Genomic DNA, 10,095 nt, shown 5'->3' on the forward strand with positions numbered 1-10,095 from the left:
ATAAAAAAAACTTTTTATTTTTGATTGGATTGGGCTTTATATTTAGACCTTAATAAATTTTTTAAAAAATTTTTGGCATAAATGGGACACTTATATAAAAGTGTCCCAAAAATACGTCCCTATAACCTAATTCTGTTATAGTGAATTAACTGCATACAACTTTTTGTAAATATATCGAATGGCAAATATATGTTTACAAAGTTTAACTTTTCATTTTTATTTATACAAAAGTTCAGTGATATTCATATTTGTCTCTCTACTTAATTTGTTACTGTTAGAACAATGTTTATATTTTAACAACAAAAAAGTGATGTGACATTTTTGCCCTTACAAATATATTTCTCCAAAAATCTCAACTTCTAGAATTATACAAAAATATCCTCCCAAAGAAGTATTTTATCTAATAATATAAGACCGATAAAAAAGATCAATTTAACTCATTCACTAATTAAGGTTAAATATTTTACTGATGATTAAGTATATTTTTTTAACGGATCTTAATAGCAGGGCTATATTTGAAAATATTATGACTTTTACATTAATAAATATAAAAAGTTGAATATTATTATAAAAATATATTTGCTATTCGACATATTTACAGAGAACTATATGCAATTAACCCTATTTTTTAAGGTGCGACACTAAAGTTGACCATTCATATTGTTACATTGATGAGGGTTTTTAGATATATTATAAGTTTGGAAAATTATTTCTACGTCAACAACTTGCTAAAAATTAAAAAACTAAAATCGAATAATTCTCTAATAAGACTGCTTTTGTTTGTAGAACAATATTTAAAGGAAAAAAAAATATTCTTGAGATAACCTATAATTTTAAGAAACAAAGAAATAAAAAGAAATTTGTGTTTGGTTTGATATTTTCTTATTCACTAATATAACCAAAATTTTATTTGGTAATTCTATTAAGAATAATGAAAAATAGTAGAAAAGGTTGATTAAATATTTTTTAAATGTCAAGATTGATCTTGTCTCTACATCTCATACATAGAATATTTAATATACGTATAATAACACATATAAAAAATAATATATTTCATATTTTAAATGTCGAGATTGATCTTGTCACTACATCTCATATATAGAATATCTAATATACGTATAATAACACACACACACACACACACACACACACACACACACACACACATATATATATATATATATATATATATATATATTGGCAATTATGGCGCCTCCTGTGCCCTCCTTGCCCCCCCTCCTTGTCCCCTCCCCTGCTCCTCTTCCTCTCGAGGCGAGCGTCCTTTCCTGTCTACTTCATCAGCCCCTCCCCAACCTTCCACCTATCCTGTCCCCAAAAGGGTGTCAGCACCTCCCCAGCCTTCTACCCACCCTGTTCCAAAAAGGGTGTCACGTGTTCGTCAGGACGTCTCGTTTAAGGACGCCATCTTGACCCCACCACCCTGCCGCGTTTCCTCCCTCCCCCCCTTACGAGCTCGTCGTCCAATCTCCTCTCTACCCCCCCTCCCCCGCAAATATCTCCTCAACCCTTCTCTCAAGGGGCGATGCTTCCGATGCTTCGAGCGGAGGCACCGGGCCGCTCTCTGTAGACAGCTGAGGCGCTGTCTCCTCTGCATGAGGATTGGTCAACCGGCATCTCACTGCAGGTATTCCTAGCCCTCCTCGTAGACACATAGAGTCGGGCCTCTCCTCTGGGCGACCGATTTCCTCCGCGGTGTTCCTCCCTTCACGCCCCCCTCCCCTCTCGGTCTCCCCTCGCTCTCGGGATGCATAGCATTGGCAAAAGCCCTAGGTCCAGGTGGTGGACCGGCTGTTGGCAACGTCAAGGAGGTCCTTTCTAAAGGTCTTATGCAAGGTTCGGGGGGTCCAGCAGAGAGTTCTTGGTGGCCAATTTCGATGCCCATTTTCTGGTGGTGTTCTTCCCCAACTGGGTTGCCAGAGAATCAGCCATCAGCAGAAGCCCTCTCATATTAGAAGGTTTGGATTTTAAACTCTCTAACTAGACTGAAGTGGCTGAGTTGGACAGGGGGCACCTTCGCCACATGGTTTGGGTTCGGCTCCACCACTGGCCAATTCTATGTTGGAACGAGGAGGATGTTAAGGCCACCGTCAGTGGATTTGGAGAACTTTGGGAAATTGACCCCCTTAGCGAAAGGAGAGTCGATGTCTCTTTTTTTCGGTTCAACGTTCGCTGTCAGGACGTTCACTCTATCCCGGAGGTTCTCAATCTTATGGTGAACGACAGGAGATTCCGAATCCCCGTCGAAATCGAGTCGTGGGAAGATGCTAACCCCATACTGTTGAGTGAAGATTTGGATAAAAGATTGGGACTAGAGTCGTCTGACGCTCAAGACCGCTTCATCAGGCTAACCGGCTTCAACTCGATCCCCGCTCAGGGATCCCAGGATTGGCCCCGCGACTCACGGGACGGTGCTCGTTCCGTTCTTCACCGGCACAGATCGACGTTCTTCTACACCAGTGGGGTTTATCGGCCGGTTGCACCGGCTGCCGTTGGTAATTCAATTTCGAATTCATCGGAGTTGCCCCCTCGGTTCACGCGCTCTGCGCCGACCCCCCTACTGATAGTAACTAGACAGCTTGGAAAACCCTGGACGATTCTCTGATCGTACCTCCTACCTCGAGATGCACACCTGGTCAAACCCAGGTCGTTCCTCAGCAATCTCTGGGTCCTGGATCATGTGAGCCCTTGACCGGCCCTTCCGCCTCTGCGAGCAAGCCGCCCTCTCCGGGGAGCCCATCCAACTCCACGGGCCACCCACCTCCACGTCCAGACCGCCCTCACCTGGGGGCCCATCCAACTCCGGGGGCCTACCCACCTCCACGTCTAGGCCGCCCTCTTCTGGGGGCCTTTTTACCTCAGAGGGCAGGCCGCCCTCAACAGGGGGGACTTCTTTTGCTGAAGCTTCTCCGCTGGGCCCAGCTCTTGGAGTTGTGGGCTTAGCGGATGCTGAGCCTGATGGGCCTCGCAATCGCCTGAACCCTGGGACCTTTTAATCTGGCGTCTCTCCTCTGGCAGGCGCGGCCCGATGGGCTATGTTTGGGTCGGGCTTTGGGTATTAAAAACTTAACTTTGGGTTCGGGCCGGGCTTCAAAATTTAGGCCCGAAAAAATTTTGGGCCTATTTGGGCATGTCCAAGCCCGGCCCGAGCCCGACCCAAAAGCCCGATATATTAATTATTTAAATAAAATATTTAATTATATATATAATATTTATTTATAAAAAGAATAAATTATATAATATATCATATATAGTATATAGTGTTATTAATGGTATATACTTATATATATATATGAGGATATATTATATATTAACAAAATATTTAGTTTCATATTAGGATATATTAAATAGTATTATTATATATAATTAATTAATTATACATATCTATGAGTAAATATATGGTACATATTATTATACAAATAAAAGTATTTATGTATTATATGATAAATGTATAAAATGGGCCTTCACAAAGCCCGATGGGTATTGGGCATTAGGCTTGGGCTTGGGCCGGGCCTTAATTTTTAAACAAAATTAGGTAAAAGCTCGACCCGAAGCCCAACATTTCTTTTTGGGCCGGGCTTGGGCATAGTATTACCCGACCCAAGCCCGGCCCAGTTCCACCCCTAAGGCCCGGGCCCAGTTCCACCCCTAGGCATCTATCAAGCTTGGTTCCTTTAGACGTAGCCTTCGTCTTGCGTCGAAAAATATGGGCATTAAGAAAGACTCTCTCCAACGAGCTCAGGATATCATGTGTTCTAAGCTTAAATCTTTGAAAACCTCTTATAGCTCCCCGCGCTCTTCTGCCACGATGCCAGCTCAACCCTCCCCTCTTGCTCCGTCTTCTGTTGTCCTTCTAATGGAGGCTCCTAATGTGCTTGTAGCCAACGAGGAGGTCACCCCGGTACCTCCTGAGGCTCCACTGCCAGTTGATACGGTTTCCACACTTCCGAGGGACACGGCCCTCTCCCTTACCGAACAGGAGATACTGAAGATTTTAACTTCCTGCGGTATCTCTAACAGAGAGATGGGGCCTCTTAGGGAGCCTGTTTCAGCACCGCTTGAAGCCGAGAGGGTTGTTCCGGAGGGGGATTAAGCCTAGGCTTCTCCCCTGTGTTGTGTGCTTCTGTTTTCTTTATGGCTACAAATAGAGTTTTTCGCTTTCTATCGTGGAATGTTCGAGGCCTGAACGATCAGGCCAAAAGTATCGTTGTACGCTCTTTTATTCATTTTAAATCAACTGTTTTCCACACGGAAATCTTTTCTTTTAAAAACTCGCTACCACGAGGGGTAGAAAACTATTTTCGTTTCATAGAAATTCTAACTCCATTATTACATTCATAAAACCAGATGAATTCAAAGTAAAAGCAACCGAACCAAATAAACTGTCTAAGTCATTTATTTAAAGAAGCTATGATAGAGGATTAACCAACAACGGAATGGTGGCTCTATCGATCACTAGGCGTGCTCCTCACGAACCGTCCCACTAGGACCAGCAACGTCACCTGTAATGGGGGTGGGGGGTGAGAACATATAAATATGTCTCCCCTCCCAATGGGTACCGCAAGCCGACGAGGGCGAGGGGTACTCACCAGTCAAGGAGGATAAACAACAATATGGGTAAGTGAAATACAGTAGCAACGATAATAAATGAATCGAATATATAAATGCACAGCTACCGCTACTGTATGAATGCATCAATGGATGACAAGTCCAAAAATACCCAATCTGAATCCTGTGCTCTATTGGCCCGCACTGCAAACCTCAAGCCAGTGCCCTATCGGTCTGCACCGCAAACCTCAGGCCCATGCCACTGCCACTCTACCTGCATATAACCCAGCCTAGGCCGCTGGGCTCACGGGTTGGTACACCCAACCACTTTTTCGGAAAAGAACATCCTCTTGTGGTGGATCAGACCGCTGGTGTTCGTGATATGTATACGAGTCTCGTGCGATTAATGTTGATATGCTCAATAACCAACCGTCGGCAACTAGCCGACAATCCTGCCCCTCGGGGCACACCGACCAATAGGTTAACAACCGTAAGGAAACACATGTACCGACCACTCAGGTCAACTAGGATGGAACAACTCAACATCCTCCTAAAGGTATGCAAGTACTGATCAATAGGTCAACAAAAGTATATACGCAAGAATCGACTAATAAGTCACAAGAGTGTATCATTGTAATCCATAACTCGCCGTCAGCCACTAGCCGACAGTCCTACCCCTCAGAGTACACCGACAATATATGTCATCAAATTGTCCAACCGACCAAGTAAGTCACGATAACAATGTAATAAGCCGACCGAATAGGTCACAGATACGAGATACGGAACCGACTAACCAGGTCACAGATATCACAAATAATCACGAGACCACTCTACTCTAAACATGATTTAGGATATGCAAAACAGCTAAGTAGAGCAACAAGGAAACATAGTATAGGTGCTAGGCTCAACATATAATATATGCATGTATAGTAATAACGGGAGAACAAGGGTAAAAAGATATCACGAAGCGTGCACCACTGTACCGACTTCAGATCAAAGTACCCACCTGTACAAATACGGTACTGGCCTTCCGACTGCGGAGGAAGTAACAACAGGACCTACGAAGGGTCCACCAGGTTAGAATCTAACCCACGAACATAAAACACTAAGTCACAAACCCCCCAATAAACCTACGGGAATCGGTTGCCTAAAACTGATTGCCGTAACTCGCCGGAAGTCCCGTAAATCGCACCGGGACTCCGTCGGGACCCACGAACTGTCCCGAAACTCACCGACTCGTGCTTCGAGTCACCCGCTGCCTCTAAACACAATTATTTGTGCGACATGCAGCAAACACACCGCCTCACATCGAACCGATTATCGTCAGATAATCGTTCCGATCCGGGTTCCCAGAAGTGTCCAATACGACACCGGAACCCACCGTCGCTCACCTGTCATTTTCGAACTCTCGAAATGATGCGTGTGACCAGCCAACAAGGCTCAGTGACAAAAGATCTACCAAGAGGCACCGCCAGAAGAATTCCGAACCGAAAACGCGTTCCATCGGCGGATTTTGCCGACAAACGCACAGGAAATCCATTTTCGATCACCGAAAAGGCCTGGGGCCTTGGACAATCAGTCCAGAGGTCACCCACTACCTGCACACGCGGCCAATAGCGACCACAAAATGCATAATTGCATTCCCGATTGCATAAAATCACATTATTTTATGTGATTTTTGGGCTTTTATGGCCCGACAGCGCAAACCGAGGATCTTTCAGCCAAGCCGAGACGCCCGCTGACAGGTCTCGGTGTGCCGGAGGCTGTGCTCACGCTTCAGAGCACTGCCGGTCACTGTGGCGAGCGCGCGAGCAACGCGAACATCAGCGAAACAACGCGCACAACATTTAGACTGCGCCTATCACGCAAACCGGGGCATCGCAGACCCCAACGGAGGTAAGCATGATGTTCAGCATGAAGCAGGGATCATCATGCTCACTTCCAAACTTATCGAGGTGCCATCGGATCGCCGGAAAGGTGACCGAAAGCCCAAGCAGTGCACAGAAAAGCTGTTAAAAACTCACCGGAGCAGGTTGGATCCCGAGGGTTACCTGCGGCGGCCGGACGGCGAGAGGTCCGACAGGGAGAGGTCGCGGCCTGTCAAAAAGGGGTCGGGCACGTGTTGGTCGGCGGCAGGAGGCGGCCGGAGGCGCGGTGGAGATCCATGAGCTCGCACGGCTCAGCTCAGGTTCAAGGAGTCTGCGGCAGCCAAGCGGCGGCCGGAGGAGCACAGGGCGACGGCGATAAGTCGCCAGAGGCCAACGGAGGGTGGCGCTCCCGACGGTGGGCGGCAGCGGCGCTCGGGAACAATGCGAGCCCAATCTCGGCCCGCATGAGTTCTGGACGGCCGTAGGGAGCTCTGGCGGCAGCCAGCGGCGCTCCGGGACGACGGGACGGTGAGCGGAGGGTTGCCAGTGGTCGTCGGAGAGCAACACGACCGATCAAAGGCAGAGGCGGCATGTGGGGTCCAGGGTAACACGGCTCAGCCAGCCTTAGGTCTGGGCGGCCGAAACTAACCCTAGTGGCACCGGCAGCGCACAGGAACGGCGGGGCCGGCGGGGACGGCGCCGGGGAAGGGTCTCGTCCAGGGGATGAAGGCTCGACCAGTGTGGGTGGCTTCTCGTGGTTGCCAGCAGAGATGGTGGAGAAAAGTGGAGAGAGGAGTTGAAAGGGAGGTCGGGGTGGCTTCTCCGGCTACCGGGGGTGCTCGCCAGCGGCCGGGGTGTGTGCACGAGTAGGGTGGAGGGCTGCTGCGATGGCTAGGGCTTAGCTCAGCTGGGGAAGGAGTCCAGGAGCTAGGGTTTCTTCATGAAACCCTAGTTGCAACTATATATATATATTATATACAATTGCAAAAAGGTTCCCCATCTCTAAATACTTTCAGCTCAGTCCTCACCAGTATGTGTATGTCGCACACAAGCCCCTCGACGTTGGAAATCACGCAAAACGGCGCATAAAATATTGGGTTTTTCTCAAATTTTCTGTTTTGCCGATTTCGACCCCTCAACAAACATTTTGCGTTTTCCGAAGACCCGTCCGTCGGATTTTCGATCGGATCACGCCAGCACGTTCAGCACGACTGGGGCATCGAATCTACCATTTCGTTTCGTCCGATTTGGTTGCCGATTTGTGACAAAACCAACCCTCTCCAATCTTCAAAAACCACACCTATACATATAAATCTAATAAAACTCTTTTTCTTGAAAACCGTGAATCAGAACCCAAATTCGATAGTGCCATTGGGTCCAGAATAGTTGAACCGTCAAGATATTGGATCACTATGAACGGAGTCCAATACACACCAAAAGCCTTCTCCACTCATTGGCTTCTCCGAAAAATCAGAGTTACTATTCACTTTAAGTAATTAGTACAGGACACATAACTTCTTCATGCTAACTCGTTTTCTCCTGAAACTTGACGACTGCTTATGTAATTACATTACACACAAAATCATCGTCAACAGAAGGTTTAGCTATACTGTCAAAACCACGGATATTACACTATCGCTTCGTATACAAGAAAATTTTCTATGTATACGACGGGTTTGTTAGCGTGCCCGGAGAAACGTGTAATCCGGAGCATGCCAGTAAATTTATAAAAATAATAATAATATAATAGAATAGTAGCACTAGTAATTGTTGAAGTATTGATTATAATAATCATAACTATAATAAGATATTAAAAATAATATTGTAATTATATTATTATAAAGTACTTTAATAATGTTAGATAACATGCATACTTCAATAGTAATATATAAAAGTACTACAAAATAATATAAATAAATACTTGAAGGCAATTTATTTTAAAATATTATAGATTTAATATATTTATTACATTACATAAAATTTTTATTTTATATTGTAAGATAATATATAGTATAAATTTATAAAAATAATAATAATATAATAGTAGCACTAGTAATTATTGCAGTATTAATTATAATAATCATAATGATAATAAGATATTTAATACTATATGATTATTATAAAATTATTATTATTACTATTATGTTATTATTATAAGATATTTTAATATTATATGATTATTTAAAATTATTAACATGTTTTTATTTTATTTTAACTTCAATTAATAAGCTAAGTATAGTATGAGAATAGCTCTAATCCTCTTAAACTATGGAGTAATTGTTCTCAAATTATTCTAGAATTGCCCAGAATAATAGTATTTTTGAACGGCATAGCTATTCTCACCATTTTAATGCATTGTTTGGTAAAACAGCTGAAATAATTTTCTTTGTCCCTGGTTTATTCCAAAATTTGACAGAGCCTATAGTATCATATAAATCTTAAATTCCTGATCGAACATCTAGAACTTATTCTAAATAATTGACTAAATTATCTAGCAAAAAATCAATTAATTTAAATTATATAAAGGAAAAAAATAATAAAAGTTGTTGAAATTGTCGATTTTGGTGAAATCATAAAAACAAATACATCGTAATTAAGTCATTGAAATCTACACATCACAATATTATTTATGAAAATAAATAAAAATATTTTTATATTGTACTTTTTTTTATGGTGGGCAGCACACTCTCCTTGCAATTTCAAACAGAACCTAAAAAGTTTATAGTTATCCCAAATTGATTTTAAAAGATTGGAATGCGAAACCATATTCAAAGAGGACTCGATTGAGTCATCTTTTATTTATTTGAGTTAATTTTTGTTATTAGGTTTTATTGAGTTGTTTAAGTTTGAGAGTTTTTCTAATTTTGAAAATTATTTTTTTTATTAATTTGTTTTACAGTTTTTTTTTTTAATCTTTAGGATTTTCTATGTGGATTAAATCCTAAAATTGGGGATATGATGAATTTTTCTAGCTATGTTCAAATTAGAAAAGATCTCTAAAATCACAAAATTCGTTTTAAATTAGAATTATATTTTGAAAGATGTAAATATAGTTCATAATTGTAATTTAAGAGATGTGTTATGGTGAAATAAAATTTAAAATTTGTATTTTAACTGCAGTCATGATATCTTCTTCTTCCTTTTGCCGTGCGTGCTGGCAAAAGTCATGGTATCTTCTTCTTCCTCTTTTATTATCTACTGGCAAAAATCTCTCTTAAAAATCTTTTTTCCCTTTTCTTCATCACTTTTTTTTTTCTTTTATTTCTAGCTTCTTTTTCGTTTAATCCTTATTCTCTCAAATTTTCAAAATTACTCTGAAATTTTTGAAAACTTTCAAAATTTAGTTTTCTTTGAATTTTCAGTTCATCACTAGTAAGATAGATTAGAATTTTTTTAATTTGTTTTGCATTAGTATTGATATCCAAGCAAAAATTGGGGGAGAAATAATTTTGAAATCGATCGTTACTTAAAATTTTCGATCATGGATTTTATTTCTCTTCCTTCTTCATTTCATATTGCTATGAGATTTGATGCTATTTTCCGTCTAGAATAAATTTGTCAACAATTTTCTCACAATCTTCTTTTAAAAAAGGCTGTAGAAAAATTAGATCTTAAATTAGATCTTTTTCCGTGCATGGTTTAGAAAGGAATGGAGAGAAAA

This window comes from Ananas comosus, linkage group 7, assembly GCF_001540865.1.
Source record: "Ananas comosus cultivar F153 linkage group 7, ASM154086v1, whole genome shotgun sequence".
Classification (NCBI taxonomy): Eukaryota; Viridiplantae; Streptophyta; class Magnoliopsida; order Poales; family Bromeliaceae; genus Ananas; species Ananas comosus.